Below are 9,490 nucleotides of genomic sequence, written 5' to 3'. Positions count from 1 at the left end.
ACACCTAGGTCATGTTTGCTTAAAAACGAGACATTTAGGCGTCCCGTTTGAGAATCAGAAAAAACGGGACAACGGTTGAAAATAAGGGACTGTCCCGGCTAAAACGGGACGTCTGGTCACCTTGCTCTAAACACGTCTAACTCAAGCAAATCTTCTGAACTGCTCTAATTAATCAAATATCAGAGATAGCTATGACATAGTCACAAAGGTTTCTTTCTTGTAAGTTAAGGAAACTAAATTAGCTGCTGAGCATTTACCGAAATCCATTGATCGCCGCTTTCTACGGCTTCAAACATGTCCATTCACTCTTAACCCTTCAACTAAGGCCACATTGCCACGTTAAATGAATCTTGTAACTGTCATAAAAAAAAAAAAAAATGCAACCTGATCTTTCTATTTACTATTTAGATGTTACAACTTCTTGAAAGCAAGAAAGGTGTCTCCACACATGCAGCATTGCACTCTAGTGGACAAACAGTGAACCTCCTCATTAAAAAGTGTATTTTGACGCACTTCCCCTCCCTGTCCAAAAGAATCCGTTGTTTCGGAAGCGGCGAAACTGGTTTTTCCTTTATGTCAGCGGGAGGGCGATAGCAGGTATCAAGCAAGACGTCCCAGAATTTTGCACATTGTTCAACTCCTTGCAAGATGGAAAAAATGTTGCGTGTTCCTTTCAAGACTTTGTTTACATGGTCAAATACGGTAGGGTTTCAAGATTTTTTTTTTTTTTTAAATGACAACTACAAGATTCATTTAACGTGGCAATGTAGTCTAAAGTAATGTTTTTCGGGAATTCCTTTTATGATCAGCAAGAAACTGTTCGGTCAAAGAAGACACGTGAAAACTGTGGTCATTGCTACGTCAAACAGTAGAATAGTAACTTCGAGGTTACCATATGCATATAGGCCCTCACTCTCTATCCTTCCTTCCCTTTGAACAGCAGGGATTCCTTGAAAACTCGATTCCCCCCTGGGCCTACCCCTTCCCTACGCCACTGGGTCCCATAGTTTTGGAGCTATGGACCTTTAAAGTTCTTTTTTTTTTTTTTTCATGTTTGCTGCAGCCTATAACTCCGAAGGAAAGTACTTATGCACCCAGGTAGTTTATACTTTCTGTATTACGGAGCCCATACACTATCAGTTTTAACTGATCAGTGCAACTGAGCTAGAAACTGACTTAACCGATTGTACGATGAACTGAACTGATAGTGTATGGAGTACCGTCAGTTAATCGAGTTCAGTCCTTCAGTTCAGTTGCTTCAGTTTCATCAGATGTTATGTGGAGTGCACTTCAAAGTTCCTTGAAATAAGGGGCGGATCCAGGACGGACTTGGGGGGGTTGTAATACTACTACTTACAGCTATTTTTAAGAGCTCCAAACGCTGAGATGGGTTTTATTTATATATAAAATAATAAAGTTCCCTCGTCTGGGGGGGCGATTGCCCCCCACCTGGATTCGCCCCTGCTTCAAATATCAAAGCTTTGGAATGTACACTTCCTCATCTCCAGTCCCCAAATTCTCGGATGTTCACTTTCCGCAGTTGCTTCCGAAATGCCGACCGTAGGTTGTTTATTTTTTTAAATAACAGTAAAGCGTGTTGAATGAGGTTTCAACTCTTTTAATTTCGTCAACTCTTTTAACTCCTATCTTTTATAGGCTTAGCTTTAGGCTTTAATAAAAACCAACACGGTAGGCTTTAATAAAAACCAACAATGCCTAACTTTTAGCTGCCATGATGACAGAACCTGAACTGAGGCAACTGTGTATTGTTTCCTTCAGCTAATAGCACAATTATTGTAGCAAAAGACGGTTCGTTTCTTCAGTCCAAAATAACCGATCTTCAGTCCAAATAACCCCATGAAGAACTGACTGAACTAAGCAAATTCCTTCAATCCGCAGTTTTTTCTTCAGTTCTGACGACATGATCAGGCTTTCCTTCAGTTAAACTGATAGTGTATGGGTCCCTTTATCTTGGTGTCAGGAATAACCTCCTAAATGTTGTCGGCTTTGTTTTGACATATAAATAAATATAAATGTGTAAATAAATAACAATTCCCTTCAGCATAATAAAAAATGTCGATTATCTAAGAATATACTGTTTCACGCTACAAAAATCCGTTTCTTCTTTTGACTTTTTTTTTGGGGGGGGGGCTATACATGAGAATCTAACCTCAAGCTTGTTATTTTGTTCGAATCGGTGTGATGTATTGCGTGATATTTGACTTATACAAAGTGAGTGGACGCCATTCTCCCACTTTCTAAATATTACACTGAGCAAAGATAGGAACGGCGTGAAGTCATACGTCCCCCTACCTTTTCAGATTCACTTTTAGCCCTGATTGGGCCTCAATAACTCGAATTCTTTGATAACTAGAATTTTTTCACATTCCCTTGAACACTCAATGTCAATGTGAAAAGACCCCAAACCTTTTTTTTTTTTTTTTTTTTTTTTTTAACCGAAATTGAGTTATATATCGCTTGTTACATGTTTGATCTAAAGGAATTCCATGAAAATAGAATTTTGTTTAAAAGCTTAATACTTCATACTTTAAAAAAAGTAGTTTAAATATGGGACTTTGTACGCTTGTATATGGAGCTTCACTGCATCTTTTGCAAGATTACTCGAAACTAAGCGAAATGGCGGATTTTGATGCTAGGTGCCTCGTTTCTTGATTCTTTAGTCCCAAACCACTCGACTACACGGAAGTACTCATACTGGATGAATATAATTAAATAATCTATCACTATTCACAGATTTAAATTTAAAAAAAAAAAAACATAAAATATATAGATTACCAGGCAAACTTCGTAATTGTCTCTCTCTGGTTATCGCACTGTAGGAGTATTACACAACTGTCTCAGTCCACTTCTATTTCAACGTAACAACTTCGTGCGCAATGTCAGGATGGCCGAGCGGTCTAAGGCGCCAGACTCAAGCGAGAGCTTACGCTGAGTATGTGATAGTGAGTAATTCTGGTCCTCGTATGAGGGCGTGGGTTCGAATCCCACTCCTGACAGAATTTTTTTTCCTAATAATATGACAACATTCCTCTCGAACTTATACGTTTTAAAAATGAAGAATTTTACTCGTGAACATCTAAGAAATGATCAAATTCTCTTTTATCAAGAAAAAAAAAAAAAAAAAGAAAGGTAAACAATCTTCTAAGTGGTGCATCTGAAATTTGGAAACTCTTATTAAATCGACAAAATAGGCCATTCTCTATATTAAGGAGTAGGGTGGCCCAGGGGAGAGTGTTGAGCTCTGGTGTGAGATTTTATTTGTTCGATCTCACGCCAAGTACTGTTGTGGTGGACAATATCGTGTGTGTCAGTGGGTACCCTCTGGAAGGAGATAAACGTGAGACGTTAAATTAAAATTTTTCGTTTGTTCTATTTCTTCTTATGTTTCTTTCCTTCGTGAGTAATTAATGCCTACACTGTAAAAAAATGAGGTGTTGAAACAACACAAAATGACTACCACTTTAACGTGTTACTTGTGTGTTAATTCAGCACCAAGGCATCGTCTTCCGAACATATCAGAAATAACTAGTTACTACTTGAGAGAATTTGCATTGGTGTTTATCGTTTAATACGAGCAAAGATTTGCGAAATATCTTTGGCACTTATGCCAAGTACCGAACAATGTTCTATGTTTTCTGCAATCGGTCACAATAATATTGTAAACTAGGGATGGCCATTTCTGGAAAAAGAGTTTTCCGGTTTCCGAACATCACATTTTCCGTTTTCCGTTTTTCCGGAAAATTTTTCGTCTACCGTTTTCAATTTTCCGGTTTCCGGAAAAAATATTTTCCGTTTTCCGTTTTTCCGGAAAATGTGGTCATCCCTATTGTAAACCTGTAAATCGTCTCGCAACAGTTACACGGGCAACAGTTCTGCCATCTTATGTTCATATATGCTAAGACACAAGAATAACAGATAAAGAAAACAGATGGAAGCACAGCTATCTGTGTAACTATTGATGCATCTGTGTATTATTGTGACCGATTACAGAAAACATAGAATGTTATTAGTTACTTGCCATAAATGCGAAATATGTTTCGCAAAGCTTTGCTCATACCAAACAATAAAAAACAATACAAATACTTACAGCCAGTAACGAGGTATTTCTAATATGCTCTGAAGGCGATGTGGCTGGTGTTGAATTGACACACAAGTAACACGCTAAAGTGGTAGTCATTTTGTATTATTTCAACACCTCATTTTTTGCTGTGTACTGAAGGGTCCTTTAGAAGGTCAGATTCCCCTGCATTGAGCAGTTCAACACTTTAATCCCTCCACCACTGATTGTTCTTTGCAAATTTCAGATATTTATATTAGGAATAGGCAAAATTGTTTTTTTATAAACAGTGGAAACCGGTTTGTAGAAACACCGAAAATAAAAAACCGACATTTCGGTTTTCTAAAAAAAAGGGTTCGTTTTTCACCAGTACTAGTGTGATAGAAACCGAACTAGTTTTACAACCGAAACCGGTTTTTGGTAGAAAAGTGAACTAGTTTTGATTTTAAAAAACACCGAAACCAGTTTAGATTAAAAAATCGAACCAGTTTCGATTTTTCTAAAAATCAAACTATTTTTGTGCCCATTCTAATTTCAATTCGTTGATTATCATTATACACCTCCTTCCTGGTGTAGTGGCTAGTGCACCTGCTTTTGGTGCACAGGGTCCCGGGTTCGAGTCCCGATGGGAGAAGATTGAATGCACTGCAGGAGTTCATATTTCGTTTCAAACTATAGGTACTGTCCTATATTGCCTTAATGCTGAAAAAATATCTAAATGCCAATCTATTAACCGTATATTTCTAGAAGATATTTTAAGATTAGATATATCCGCTATTGAATGCGGTAAAACAACATACAAAAAAAGAGAAATCACATTTGTTTAATGCAAAACTGTATGTGTGATTACATGTTTGAAAGCAATGGAGCATTCTCGATCTAAATATGTATCAAGTGATGTTGTGTAGTGTATAATTTAGCGTAACATTTTAACGACTGTTCTGATAGGAAGGTGCGATAATGTTGAACCTACATTACAAAAGACAGCACTTGTTTCTCCCGAGATAACAAAGTAACGCCCAGCTTTCAGCACTTTTTTTTTTTTTTGAGGGGGGAGGAGGGAATCCATACAGGTTAGAGGAAACGTTAATACAAACGGATTGGTCAGTACATAGCAATGGCAGAGTAGATGTGTGAAAATGTTTTTATTACTCTTTTATTTTCTCATTTAAAATATCTATATATATAAAAGAGAACGTACAATTCTTTGTCCGCTCATCACGCTAATACGGCTGAACCAATTTCTTTCATTTTTGGGGGGTTATTAGGATTTGGACCCTAGATGGTTTTTATCATATCACTTTAATTTTTAATTACCAGTGTCTTGAGATAATTGACCATTCAGGTGTCCACAAATCCTTTGTTAGGTCATCATAGGTAAAAATAAACGTATTTATATGCAACCCGCATGACCGTGTCACTCGGCGGGTTAACATAAATGACAGGCGATATACAGCGGAAAATAGCTTGAATCTTCTGTTTAAAATTTTTTAATTGATTTGCTTATTTTTAGAGACACTTTTACAATATGCCAGCACCGGGATGACCGCAGCGAAGCGGGGCGGGTTAACATAAATGACAGGCGATATAATGTTAAGATTTACTGCAATCTTCTATGGTTTTTATCATATCACTTGAAAGCGAAAAAGTAAAAATTATCTAAGTAACAAAGTTTATTGCGTTCCGGGGTGACCGCAGCGAAGCGGGGTGAACGCTGCTAGTATACGTATATATGTATGAAGAGTTCTTCCTACATTCTTCACTACATAAAGTAGATAATAAACCATACAGGTTCTATAAAATGGTAAAAGAACTAATAACTCTTTCGAGTTTTTTCGTATAGGCAAGAACAATGGGAAATGCATATTATTTAGTTGGTTCGATGGCAGTTTAGCATATTTTTCAGCGCCAAGGCTGTATGAGACGTGAACGTGTAGTTTACGGCAGAATATCGAAACTACCTTTCAATCAGGCCCGTATTCAAAGCTCATATGGGCCCCCATGTATTTTTATGAATATATATTTTTATTCTTATATGTATTGTTACATGTATTTTTTTATGAGTGCCCCCCCCCCAAAGACATGGAAATCGGCGCCCTTGCCCATATTTATGTATTGTGCGCCCCTGTGCTCTAAATAATTTGCCGCCCCCGCACAAAATGTGCCTCCCCCTTCCCGAAAACGACTAATATTATAGCTGAATTCATAGTTTTTGTGGTTGTTGAGATGAATAGTGACAGTTTTAATCCAATTCACCTTCAAGGTCATACTCCACTCCCCAGGGAGGGAGCGAGATTTTAAAAATAATTGAAACGGCAGATATTAGTGTTGAATTCATAGTTTTCGAGGTTGCTGAGTTTAACGGTATCAGTTTTCATGATGTTCAAGTTCATCTTCAGCCCTTGGGGTGGGGTGGGAGACTATGACTTTTTAAAAACAGACAGATAAGCTAGCTAATTAGTAACTACTGTAATTCGAGCAAATTAAACACATTAACCTATTTTCTCGCACTTGAGCGGGACTCTGCTAGTTGCTAGTTTTAAATACTGTATTACTTTATTGTGAATCTTAAAAAAGAATCACAAAATTTTGCAGCTCCCTAAATTTTGCCGCCCTCTGCTCGAGCACAGAATAGCACTTACCTAAATACGGGCCTGCTTTCAATCACCGTGTGCATGGGTTTACTCTAGGTTTTCCCATTTTCTTCCTTACATTATTTTGTTCATTATCATGACCACCGTCTCCCTTAGCTTCCTGGGCATAATTGTGGAACGTAAAACTGAAAATTTCATTTTACTTCATTTCCTTTGCCTGGCGAAATTTAGTTAAATATTGCTAAAAACTTGGTCAAGATAGACAAACTCGGAGTTCGAATCCTACGCCTTTGAAAGCACCAACGGTAATATCTTCTTCAAATATATCTTTTAATTTTCTTAACTTTTTCACATTTCCTTCCATTTTTAAGAGAAATTGTGTAAGAAATATTGTTTTGAATCCTGTGCAGTGGCGTAACTACAGTAGAGCGAGTGGAGCAGTTCCTCCAGGGCGCTAGGGCGAAAAAGAGAATACGAAAAACTTCCTCATGCAAAGAACGTTTGAAAACATTTCAAAAGGTACGATATTACTATTAACAGTTAATTGGCAACAGCCGATACCGGGGACGGTTTAAGATTTTTTTTTGGGGGGGGGGCAGATGTGAAAAATAAATTTAAGACATTTTTTGATATTTGGTTCGCTAGCTAAAAATGTGGACTGCAGTACTTCATAATACGTATTTATCTCCGTACTTCTGGAGGCGGCATTGAGGAAAGCCATGTTGTTTAACACGAGAGAATCCAGGATTACCATGAACTGGAAACGCAAACATTATCTGCAATGAGTGGAGAACGTACTCAGAACCTTCCTTTTGAGAGAAATATTAAAACTTTCTTTCCCACAGCCTTTGAACAAGCGCTTCATTGGAGGCTAATTTATATATATTTTACTCCTCATGGAGGGGCGCGCAAGCCCCGCGCCCTCCTTTTGGGTTCCCATTGGACGATATCCGAACAATCGTCACTGCAATGTTTGTCTAGCTAGCTGCCTAGTGAAAGTTTTGCATAATGAGTCATTGCAATCAGCGTGCCGCGCCCCCACCCGGAAATGAAAGGAAAGTTGGGCCCGTTTGAAACCTAGTTGACACTTATGAAACTATCCTGCATTCCCTACTTATATTAAGGATTATAAGCAATGATATTCTACCTTTAAAGTACAAAAGTAGCAGTTTGGATTAAGTACAGTAAACCATTATTAATTTAATTTCCTATGAACATAATTCATATTAAGTATGTAGTGATAACTTAGGAAAAAGATAAGTAAAAACTTTAGGTTTCTTAATAAAAATAACTTTGTATACTGTATATACTGAAATATTTAATGCAGCAGCTGAAATGAATGGGGCAGGGGCCGGGTATAAGTAAATCGATGATCGATAGATCCAGAGCGCAGTAAAACTAGTTACGCCACTGATCCTCTGCATACGAAAGAACACAAATATGCAAACGTGCAGTAGAGGATTGTTAAACATATCCACGCTCCGGACAGAACTCGAAACCACAGTGGTCTCACCGTGCGATCATAAAAGCCTAGCGCTGCTCACCACTCAATTATTCCGAGTCCCATCGGTGCAACTCATCTAGAGTATAAAGCAGTAGGTCTGGACCTAATTCGTATAACGACCACTATTTTATCACATTCACTTGCCAGCGCTCCCCCTATAATTTCTAGTTTGTAATAACCTTGAGTAGGAGTTTTAATATACCTATTGCGGAGATTTCACGATGTCCATCTATTTCTATAATAGTAGAATCCATTTCTTGTTGTATATAGTGGATACAGTTACTTCCCTAAAAGTGAATGGATTAAAACCAAATTTGGTCAGGTCATTCATATTACAAATATCAAATCCGATCCGTCATATTGTCTCAAAATGGAGGCCGTTTGAAAATGTTAAAACTTCATAACTCCCTTAAGTTTGAGTCATATAATAAAGTAAATAAAGTGATTTCTAATTTTGGTATTTAAAAAACTTGAATAGTTGTTTAAAAAGTTATTGACTATTTTAATGTCTTGATAATGTGCGTCACGAAGATTGAACCGGATATTGCCGCACTAGTGAAATTTAGGGATGCGCACGAGACGAGTCGAGCCAGGATTTTCCTGACAAAATTTGAGTCGAGACACGGCTCTTCCAATAGAGAAATATACATTTTTCGAGTCGAGACATCACTTTTACAGCACATTTTCGAGACGAGACAGCCACAAATCTTGTCTCGTGCGCATCCCTACTGAAATTACAGGATGCTCGCAAGAGAACATCTTATAATGATAGTAGCAGTATCCAATCAAACAATGCACAATCGATAGAGGAGTGAAGAAAAGTGAGAAATCCAAAGTTTTACGGGCCGAGACCCAGAAACACAGGAGATACAGAGGAAAGAAGAATCTAGAATCATGTGAAGATAACAATGCAAAAGATACACTGACACAGAAAGAACTTCAAAATGATAAAAGTAATCAAAATGACATTTGCAAAACAATATAGTAAGCAAACATTGTACCCACAGACATGATCAATAATAGCATATGTAATGTAGTGTTGCCAACTGAGCACAAAATGAAGTTTTGTTAAATGGCACGGAACGCAAATTATAACATCTAGAAAATCTAATTACGAGTAGAACCATACCTGGGAAGTCTTCATGTACAGTGTTGTCAAGGTTTAAAGATAGGCCTGTATTAATTCCTATATGAATCTCGGATGTAGAAGAGAACACACAGTACACGATTCGAAGTAGTTTAAACCAAAATATGAGACCACAAACAAGAATATAATCACTGAAGTACGAAAATAAGGAACGAAGCACAGTGTCA

General features: G+C 37.6%; 1 non-coding gene across 1 annotated transcript; it reads left to right on the top strand.

Annotated features, from left to right (window-relative positions):
* The first annotated feature begins 2,899 nt into the window (after positions 1-2,899).
* TRNAL-CAA (transfer RNA leucine (anticodon CAA)) lies at positions 2,900-3,017 on the top strand. Its single transcript has 2 exons — positions 2,900-2,937; positions 2,972-3,017. It is a non-coding gene; the product is annotated as a tRNA-Leu (tRNA).
* Positions 3,018-9,490: the final 6,473 nt, after the last annotated feature.

This window comes from Thermobia domestica, chromosome 2 (genome assembly GCF_964235325.1).
Source record: "Thermobia domestica chromosome 2, izTheDome1.hap1.1, whole genome shotgun sequence".
NCBI classification, from domain to species: Eukaryota; Metazoa; Arthropoda; class Insecta; order Zygentoma; family Lepismatidae; genus Thermobia; species Thermobia domestica.
The sequence above is the reverse complement of the archived record's forward strand: the minus strand, read 5'-3'. Positions and strand labels throughout refer to the sequence as shown.